Consider the following 9,613-nt stretch of genomic DNA (forward strand, 5'->3'; position numbering starts at 1 on the left):
TGTTATATATTTTTTAAAGTAGAGTCACATTTTGTCAAATAGAATCATTCATTTCTCCCTTTTTCTTCTCCTCATTGACGTTTTGTTATATTTATTTCTCTCTAACCCTAACATAGGTCAATGAAAATGGTTTGGTTTGAAATTAGAAATTTGAATTAAGCACTTTCAGTAATAATTTAGGATTTGCCTCCATTGCATTCATTTTTGAGTAGCCAGTATGGGTGGATCCAGGGTTTCTAAAACCAACAGGCCAATGGGTGGGTGCACCAATATGTAATGCATGACAGGAGGTATATTTGTGGAGTTTCGTTTCAACACATTCTTCTGAATAATCAGTTGTGGTATGGCCGGTTGTCCTTGGAGCTCTGGAGGGAAAATTTGTTAAGCCGTCAAGCTTCCCTTCGTGCTCGTCTATTTGCTCTTCAATGTCGTATATGTATTGTCTGTAATAATGTGTTCATTGAAGGAAGTGAATATTCAATTTATAAAAGTGCTTTGGCACTGTTAGTATGGCTAGCGACCTCAAGGCGACCGAGGACCTCCTCGATAGAAAGTTCGACGAGAAGCTACGGCCCATGAAATCAAGCCTCAAAGATCTATCCTCACAACTGGCGGAGGCTGTGAACTCGCTTGCTTTTCTGCACGACCAATGTGATATATTAACCAAAAAAGTGAAGTTTCTTGAGTCAAGGAACACAAGTCTCGAAACGGAGAACAAGCTAATTAAAGTGGAACTCAACAAAATGGCGGGAGATTTGAATACTACGTAGAAGTCCCTCGACGACATAGAACAGTACTCGAGGAGGGATTGTTTAGAGATTAAAGGCGTTCCGGTAACACCTACGGAGAACACGAACGACGTAGTAAAAAAGGTAGGAGAGCTTATGGAAGTCGAAATCTTAGAAGAAGACATAAGCACAAGCCACAGGCTACCGGCTCCGAGACCGAATCCCAACCAGCGCCCAGCTAAGCCAGGAGTACATGTTAACACGCCGACTGCATCAATTATTGTCACATTTGCACGCAGAGATGTTCGAGACCGATTTTATGCCGGTCGGAAACATCTCCGAGATAATTCCGTTCGGGACACGGTCCGATAACAAGATCTACATTTCGGAAAGTTTGAGTCCAGGAAACAGGGAGCTGTTCTGGCGGCGTTAAGCGCCAGGCATGATCTGAAGTTCAAGTACATTTGGACGCAGAATGGAAAAGTGAGGAAAAATAACGACAGCCAAGCTGTGCTGATCAGTAAATCACAGGATTTACTCCACCTCAAGCAACGAGAAGACCACGATTCACAAGAGGTAGAGTCAGCAAATTTAACAGGCACGTAAGTCAAGTACGTATTGATGTCTAATTTAAATGAAGATTCCTGTCGAACCTGTCGACAGTCACTCAAGAAGGGCGATAGAGCTATTGAATGTGACCAGTGCATATGTTGGTTTCACCTAAAATGCACATGCTTATCGGTCAAAGAATTTAGATATATATCGAAGACAAATGAATTCTGGTTATGTGAGTCGTGCCGCTTAGAAACTTTTCCATTCAATAGCTTAACTAAGCCTGAACTTCTTGATTTATCATACAATTCGAATTCTAGCTGTCTCTGCTCTAAGAGCTTATCAATTGACTATTTAAAAGAACTAAGGAGATTTGAGATCTTGTCAAAATTGGGCAATAAAACTAATAATTTCCCTACTCCTTCCAACGAAGACTCCTCAGACAGTTTACCCTGTGGAGTAAACTTTAAATACTATTCAGCCCATGATTTTCATAGTAGTACCGAAATTAGTCAATCAATTTGCCACAATACATTTTCGGTTATGCATTGTAACATCAGAAGCCTATCTGCTAATTTTGATAACTTTCACTCATTGTTAGCCGAGCTGAAGCACCCGTTTAATGTCATTGGGCTCTCCGAAATCAAGTACAATAAGGACCGTGTTTACAGTACATTAAACACGGAGCTAGAAGGCTATGATTTTATTTTAGAACCAAGTAATAATATATAACCTCTCCTACAACATTCGCTCAGACCTTTCCTCCTCGAGCAATTTCCATGAGATAATCTGGATAGAAATCGAAAACAAAAAAAATCAAAACACTTTATGTGGTGTTGCTTACCGACACCCCAATTCAGAAATAGAAAACTTTACAAACACGCTTAACGAAACCATCGATAAGATAAATAAGGAAAATAAATTTTGCATACTCATGGGGGACATAAATATTAACGCATTGAATTGTAGCTCAGATAAGGCAACGGATGATTTTATAAATACAATGGCATCCTACTCATTCCAACAACACATTCTCTAACCTACACGCATCACTAATCACTCTGCAACGCTTATTGATCACATTTTCTTTAACTCTTTTCAACATCACACCATTAGCGGGAATATTGTTTATGATTTGACGGATCATCTACCGAATTTTTTGATAATTAGCAAATTTACTGAACTCCCTCGTAGATTCAAATTATTCCGCCGGGATTACTCTCATTATGACGAGTCCGCGGTAGTGCATGATATGCAGGCCATAAACTGGGAGCATTGTTTTTCGCACTGTAAAGACGTAAACGACTACTTTGACTCTTTCTACGCTTCAGTAGAAAGGATTATTGACAAACACGCCCCCCTGAAAAAGCTTTCTAGAAAGGAAATCAAATTCCTTTCCAAACCATGGATCACAACAGGCATCAAACACTCAATTGCTATTAAAATAAACTCTATAAACAGTTTCTCAATACTCAGAATTCCTTTATACATAATAAGTTTAAACTATACAGAAATAAACTTAAACGTCTATTAATGGCCAGCTCGGAAAAATATTATGAAGACTATTTTTCAGCACATCTTAAGAACGTTAAAGAAATATGGAAAGGTATAAAACAAATAATCAAAGCATCTCCGGTTTCCATTCCGAGTAAAATTATAACTAGTGACATGGTGCTTACGGATCCAACAGCCATTTCTAATGCCTTTAACAACTACTTCACAAACATTGGAAAACATCTAGCAAATGATATTCCAGACACTGCGAAATCCTTCTCTTACTATTTGAAAAAACGACAGCCAAACAGTTTTTGCCTTTTCCCGATTCTACCCAACGAAATCGAGTCTAAAATTTGTAAACTCAACTCAAACAAGTCAACGGGGCCCTTCAGTATTCTCACGCGAGTTCTAAAATCTGCAAGCTCCATTTTATCTAAGCCCTTGGCAATGCTGTACAATTTTTCAATCGAGTCAGGCATAGTCCCTGACAAGTTCAAGATCGCTAAGGTGATCCCTGTATTTAAAAAGGGTTCCGCCCTTGCCCTTTCTAACTATCGTCCTATCTCCTTGCTCCCAATTTTCAACCAAATATTTGAAAAACTAATTTGCCAACGCTTAAATCATTACTTACAAACTCATAATATATTATACAGCAATCAGTTTGGATTCCGCCCTAAACACTCAACAACACATGCTGTACTAAGCGTTGTTGACAAAATACAGAAAGCCATAGAATTGGGCCAATTTTTGTGCGGACTTTTCCTTGACCTTAGTAAAGCTTTTGATACTGTAGACCACTCGATTCTTTTACGCAAACTCGAACATTATGGAATTCGTGGCATCGTGTATGACTGGTTTTCTTCCTACCTTACAAATCGAAAACAGTTCACACAAATTGGAAGCAGCAAATCTTCACTGAGCTCCATCTCCTACGGAGTTCCCCAAGGGTCTGTGCTTGGTCCGGTTCTTTTTCTACTATACATTAACGACTTTAACAACTCCTCCCAAACCCTAGACTTTAACATATTTGCAGATGATTCCAATTTGTTCTATTCAAACAAAAACCTAACCAATTTAGAATCTACCGTGAATTACGAACTAAAACATATATATATACGTGGCTCTGTGCCAATAAACTCTCTCTAAATATAGATAAAACTAACTTTGTGTTATTCCATCCCCCTCAGAAAAAAGTAACTCATCCTATAAAACTGAAGATAAACAATAAACCAATCAAATCAGAAAAATACATAAAATATTTAGGAATAATGATTGATTCACATCTTAACTGGAAATGCCACATAACGGAGCTTTGCAAAAAACTTAAACGTAATCTAGGAGCACTCTCAAAGATACGTTACTTTGTCAATATTAACACTTTGAAACAACTATATTATTCACTTGTTTTCCCCCATATTTTTAGTATGGGGCAACACCTATAGTACAACACTAAAACCTCTCTTTTTAATGCAAAAACGTGCGATACGAATTATGACTTTTTCTAAATTCGATGCCCCATCTTCAAACAACTAGGACTTCTCGAGGTTAAAGATATAGTTTACTTCCACACAGCGCTATTTATGTACCAATACCACTCTGGAACTCTCCCCACAACTTTTGACTCTTTCTTTCATATAATTTCCCACAAATACAACACCCGACTTTCTGCCAAATCTAGTTACACCCTACCTAAAGCACGAACTAACTACGGGAAATTAAACATCCGATTTAGAGGTGTACAAATTTGGAACGAACTCACCAAAAATGACAATGACCTAAATATAAAATTCTTCAAAAAAAATTATCAGACGACATGGTCGCCACTTATTAACCCACTCACATCTTTACCTGTAACCCATACTATCACCTAATTCTTGGCCATATATTCCTTCCTTCCTTTTGTTTTTGTTTCCGCTCTGCTTGTACCAGCTTGTATTCTTGTCGTATCCTTGTTGTATCCTTGTCGTGTCTCTATATCTGTGTTTTTCTCGTACATTCTTGCTTATGCACACAGCCTCCAGATCTCCAAACTAGGATTTTTCCCTAACATTTAAGTGCACCCTAGCCCGTTTAGCTCTCAAGCTATTCTAGGGTGCCCGCACCGAAGTATTGTCCCCCCTTGGTATGCAACTCTAGGGTTTTTTGTTTTTTGTTGAAAACAAACAAACATTTTGCACACAAAATTAAGTGTTACATAGGTTGTAACACTTAATTTTTAAGTAAATAAAAGATTTTTTTTCAACTACAGTAGCGGGTCCATGGGGAGAGGATGGGGGGGGGGGGGGGGTAGGGGTTTAAACCTCCCCTTGGGCTTTTCTTTTTTTTTATTGTTTTCAGTGTATCTTTTCATTCCAAAATCGTTACGAAGGTAAAACAATGACACAAATTTTTGGGCGAAATCCCCCCCTTGGCAAAAGCTAGACCCGGCCCTGAACTACAGTATGGCATCTAAATCTTTGGAATGCTGTTAAATCCATGATATATTCTTCACAAGGTCAAAGCTTGTTAGAATGGTGTTTTGATTAATATATACATAGTGGAACTTCTATTAAGGAAAATAAGAATTGACCATTAGACTCTTGAAAAAACATTCTCGTCAACTAAGACACCTTTGACAGCCTTTTTCACACCAAGTTTTAGTATTTTGTTAACTTTCATACTGCATATTTAATATTATTGAATAAGTGCTTGCTTGATCCATTTTGAGGGGCCAATACAATTCATAATTACATGGCAGTAAAATTTGACATATTTTAATCTCATTAAAAAAACTACTAGAGATACTAGAGACACCAAGATCCCCTCTAGAACTACCCCTATCAGTCACACAAAAAAGGTGTTAATTGCTGGCTCCGCTTTTAGGCAGTGCCTAAATCTATATGTTTATCAATTACCATAAAGAGGCTTGTTGCATGTTATGTGCAACACCAGTAAAAATGCAAACAATTATAATAATATACACAATTATCTTATGGACTTAGTTTGACTACTCCTTTTATATGTACATTGCTTCAAACTCATGAAATCCTAAATACAGTCAAATCACATAACATTTACATGACAATTAGTGTTAATTTTGATTTTTTTGTTGAAGACAGAAATGATTTTCCTGAAGCATGTCAGGAAGGATGACCTTGGGATGCAAAAATTCAAAGCTATATAAATCCGCTATCCCCCAAGCAGACCCCCCTAAACAAACCTTTTGCCCACGAAATCCTTCCTGACTCACCCATCACAACGAAAGTAAAAGGAAAGTGAGATTTTGGTGATATGAATTATTGCAAAAAAAATTTAAATAATTTCCTTTACCAACAAGTATCGCTAACAGATGATTTCACCCATGTTGTTGTATCGCCCACGTCTATAAGAATCGCTTCGCCCACGCAGTGCCACGATCTTTAAATAAAATTAAGCTCATATTTAGGGGGGTCTGTTTGATGCGTTTCTTCCTTTACCGAGAGGCCAGGCCCTGCCTGCTCCAAATCAGGCTAGTTTACGAGAACTCAAGAGAATTCAAAGAAAGACGTATAGAGAGCTCCAGGCCAAAATAGTTGATCATTGGAGTAGCTACAGCAGTTGCGTGCTTCTGCCTCGACGGTCCTGCTCACCATGCTTGAAGCAGCTTTTGCATTAATAATGTCCTAAAAGCATCAAAGGAAAGCCATGGAGGTGCTCAGTTATAAACAAGCTTGGGGAAGACCAGAGCCGAACATTTCATAACCAAGAAATCCAAGGATAGAAACTTACCACCCTAGCTACGAGCCTGCCAAGGATAGAAACAACCGAATTATACAAAATTTTTAGACCCTAAAAATAACAGGCAAAGTGTTTAACCCACAAAAGGAAGAAAAATTAAAACCCTTAAAATGAGCTGGACACTCCGATCATGCTAGTATCTAAGTAACCCCTTTCCTCATCTGGTTCTATAATCCGAGGGGGGGGGGGGTGATTGTCGGTAAAATCAATTCTTATCCTAAGGGATAGGTGTGTTGACAGGTGTGGTCAACAGCAATTAAAGCATTTTTACTTCTTAAGGCTATTCATGGCATGTCTCCAGAATACATCAGTGATCCCTACCGACAAAGCGAGCATTTAAGTCCGCGAGTCAACTTTTGTTGGAGCAGCCGCCACATAACCTAAATTCTTACGGTCTGAGAGCCTTTTCGGTGTGCACGCCTAAGCTATGGAATAAATTACCTTATGACGTAAAAGCTGCACATAAGTTTCTGAGTGCACGCGCCGGTTTAAGACGCTTCTATTTAACATTGCTTATATTTAGTCATAATCTCTTTATATATTTATATTTACACTTTTATCGTATTTCATACATCATCATTAACTATCCTTAACCTCTGTTCAAAGACGGGGAGCATGGTAACCGTGATAATTATAGGCTTATATCAGTGCTCTCTGTTATGTCCAAGATACTTGAAAAACACACAGCTACATCCTTAATGGATTACCTTTTAGAGAATGGACTACTATATGAACTACAATCAGCCTTCCGTGCCGGTCATTCCACCGAGTCTGCTCTGATTAAGTTGACAGATGAAGTTGTATTTAATCTCGATCGTGACCAGGTGTCCGGGATGGTATTTGTAGATTTCAGGAAGGCCCTTGTTGTCGACCATCAGCTGCTACGCCTCTACAGAGTGAGTGAGCCAGCATCTCTTTGGTTCAAGTCATATCTTACGGACAGACAGCAATTTGTTGCTCTGAATGGTGAGCGCTCTGAGTCCCGTATAGTTAAACAAGGTGTACCTCAAGGCAGCGTCCTAGGGCCGATTTTGCTTTTGTTATTTGTGAATGACATGCCACTACATCTGTCACAATCTTCTGTCGACATATATGCAGATGACATAACAATTACTGCAAGCGCACACCACTCCAAGATCCAAAGTCTGACTGTCTCCTTAAACAACGACCTGGCGGCCGTCGACGAGTGGGCGTCCAGAAACGCAAAGACCAAGGCTATACTTGTCACGGGGAAATGGATAGGAAGAAACGTTGAAAAAGATCCCCCGCTATGTTTGGACTTAAGAATCGGAGATTCCATGATTGAAGAGATTTCTTCCTACAAGCTACTAGGCATTACCTTGGACGGTCAAATGACTTTTGAGGTACATATAGACGAGCTAAGTAAAACTTTCAAAACGTATAGGACTACTAAGACATACAAGTCCCTTCTTAAAACGCCACCAAAGTGAAAAGGTTTATAATGGGGTCATAAGACCTACCCTCATGTATGGGAGTATTGTGTGGGATAGCTGCAGTAAGGATTGTCTGCAAAGTATTCTTTAGCTTCAGAAAAGAGCAGCGGGTATTATTCTAGAAGCTGACAGACTAACACCAACAATTATTCTATCTATTCAACAACCTTAGCTGGCTGCCTTTCACTAAGCAATCATATATAAAAAGAAATGTTATCACCTTATAAGCGCATAAATCAAAACCTTAACACTCCAATATATTTAGACAGATTACTTATTAGAAACTCTGACATCTCCTTAAGACAAACAAGATTTTTGAAAATAAATTTGATGTCCTAGTTATAAACGTGGGTCGGAAGGAGGGCGAACATTCGCAGTCAGAACAATAAAGGAGTGGAACGCCATAGAACGGTTTCTATGGAATTAGAAATAAAGAGGCAATGTCAAGTTTTAAGAAGAGCATTTTAAAATCATTAATTCAGAAACAGATATCAGATCACTTTTTATATTTATAACTAACATTGATTCCTATATACACTTATACATATATATTTATATATTTAGTATTTAACTCATTTTAATATTTTGAATTGTATATAGCTTTTATTTATTTTGTTAGCCTTTGTTTTAGGGGGCCACAAAGTTTTAAGTGTTTTTTAAACTACTGTAATGTGTTTTACACTCTTTAAATAAAGCATATTAAATTAAATATTAAAATTAAAACTATTAATCATAGTTTCTTATTTTAATATTCATATTTACACTTTAAGGACGTCTAAGGTTGTAATTTTATACAATATAATATTTTTATATGTAGTTTATTTTTTAAATTGTAAAGCGCATTTGAGCATATGGAAAATGCGCTACATAAATATTAAAATTACGTTTAATATTAATGTGAGCACCCTTCTTACCCTTTTATCTTCCGCTTTATTGCAAACAGTAGTGTAGCTATTTAAACAAGTTGGTGGTTGGAAATGATGATCATACTGTATGTCATGCCCAATGTTCACATAGTTCAACTCAGAGAAATTGTGCAAAACAAAGCACGCATTTTTCACATAGGGAAGTACGTCCATGTCGATATTCATGGGTCTACTTAGAGCACCAAAGTGACCCTTGAGTCTACTAAAAGCACACTCAATGACCATTCTCGACTGACAGAGCTTTAAGCCAAAGTACTGCTCTTGTACAGCTGCTCCACCATTAGAGTACTCTTCCATGAAGAAGGAGCACTGGAATGGGGTCTTCATCTGGTATAATCCTACAGTAACAAGAAGGTATAGTACCATTCTTGAGCACTTGAATTCGCAAACATTCTAGAATCATGTACACTAAACTGGCCGATTAACAACAACATCAGTAAAGCTGTACTTTTCGTCCAATTTGGCTTGGACGTTTAGTGAAAGATGATCGCTTTTCAATTGTTCTACTCTGGAGATCGTTTCAACCTTACCGCGTTCACGTGCGGACGATACCAGCATCCGTAACGAAAGGTTGCGTTTTCAAACGAAAGTTGTAGTGTTCTGTGTTTGAAGATTGCGTGCGCTTCCCCTTATTTGTGGGCTTTGGTTTTCTAGTGTCCAGATGTTATTACAGATACAAGCATATATATCCGAGACCATG

General features: G+C 38.1%; 1 long non-coding RNA gene across 1 annotated transcript; it reads left to right on the forward strand.

Moving 5' to 3' along the window:
- Positions 1 to 1,092: 1,092 nt before the first annotated feature.
- LOC116601252 lies at positions 1,093 to 6,274 on the forward strand. Its single transcript, XR_007314205.1, has 2 exons — positions 1,093 to 1,339; positions 5,872 to 6,274. It is a non-coding gene; the product is annotated as an uncharacterized LOC116601252 (long non-coding RNA).
- The last annotated feature ends 3,339 nt before the right edge of the window (positions 6,275 to 9,613 follow it).

The sequence above is a fragment of the Nematostella vectensis genome, chromosome 11, assembly GCF_932526225.1.
Source record: "Nematostella vectensis chromosome 11, jaNemVect1.1, whole genome shotgun sequence".
NCBI lineage: Eukaryota > Metazoa > Cnidaria > Anthozoa > Actiniaria > Edwardsiidae > Nematostella > Nematostella vectensis.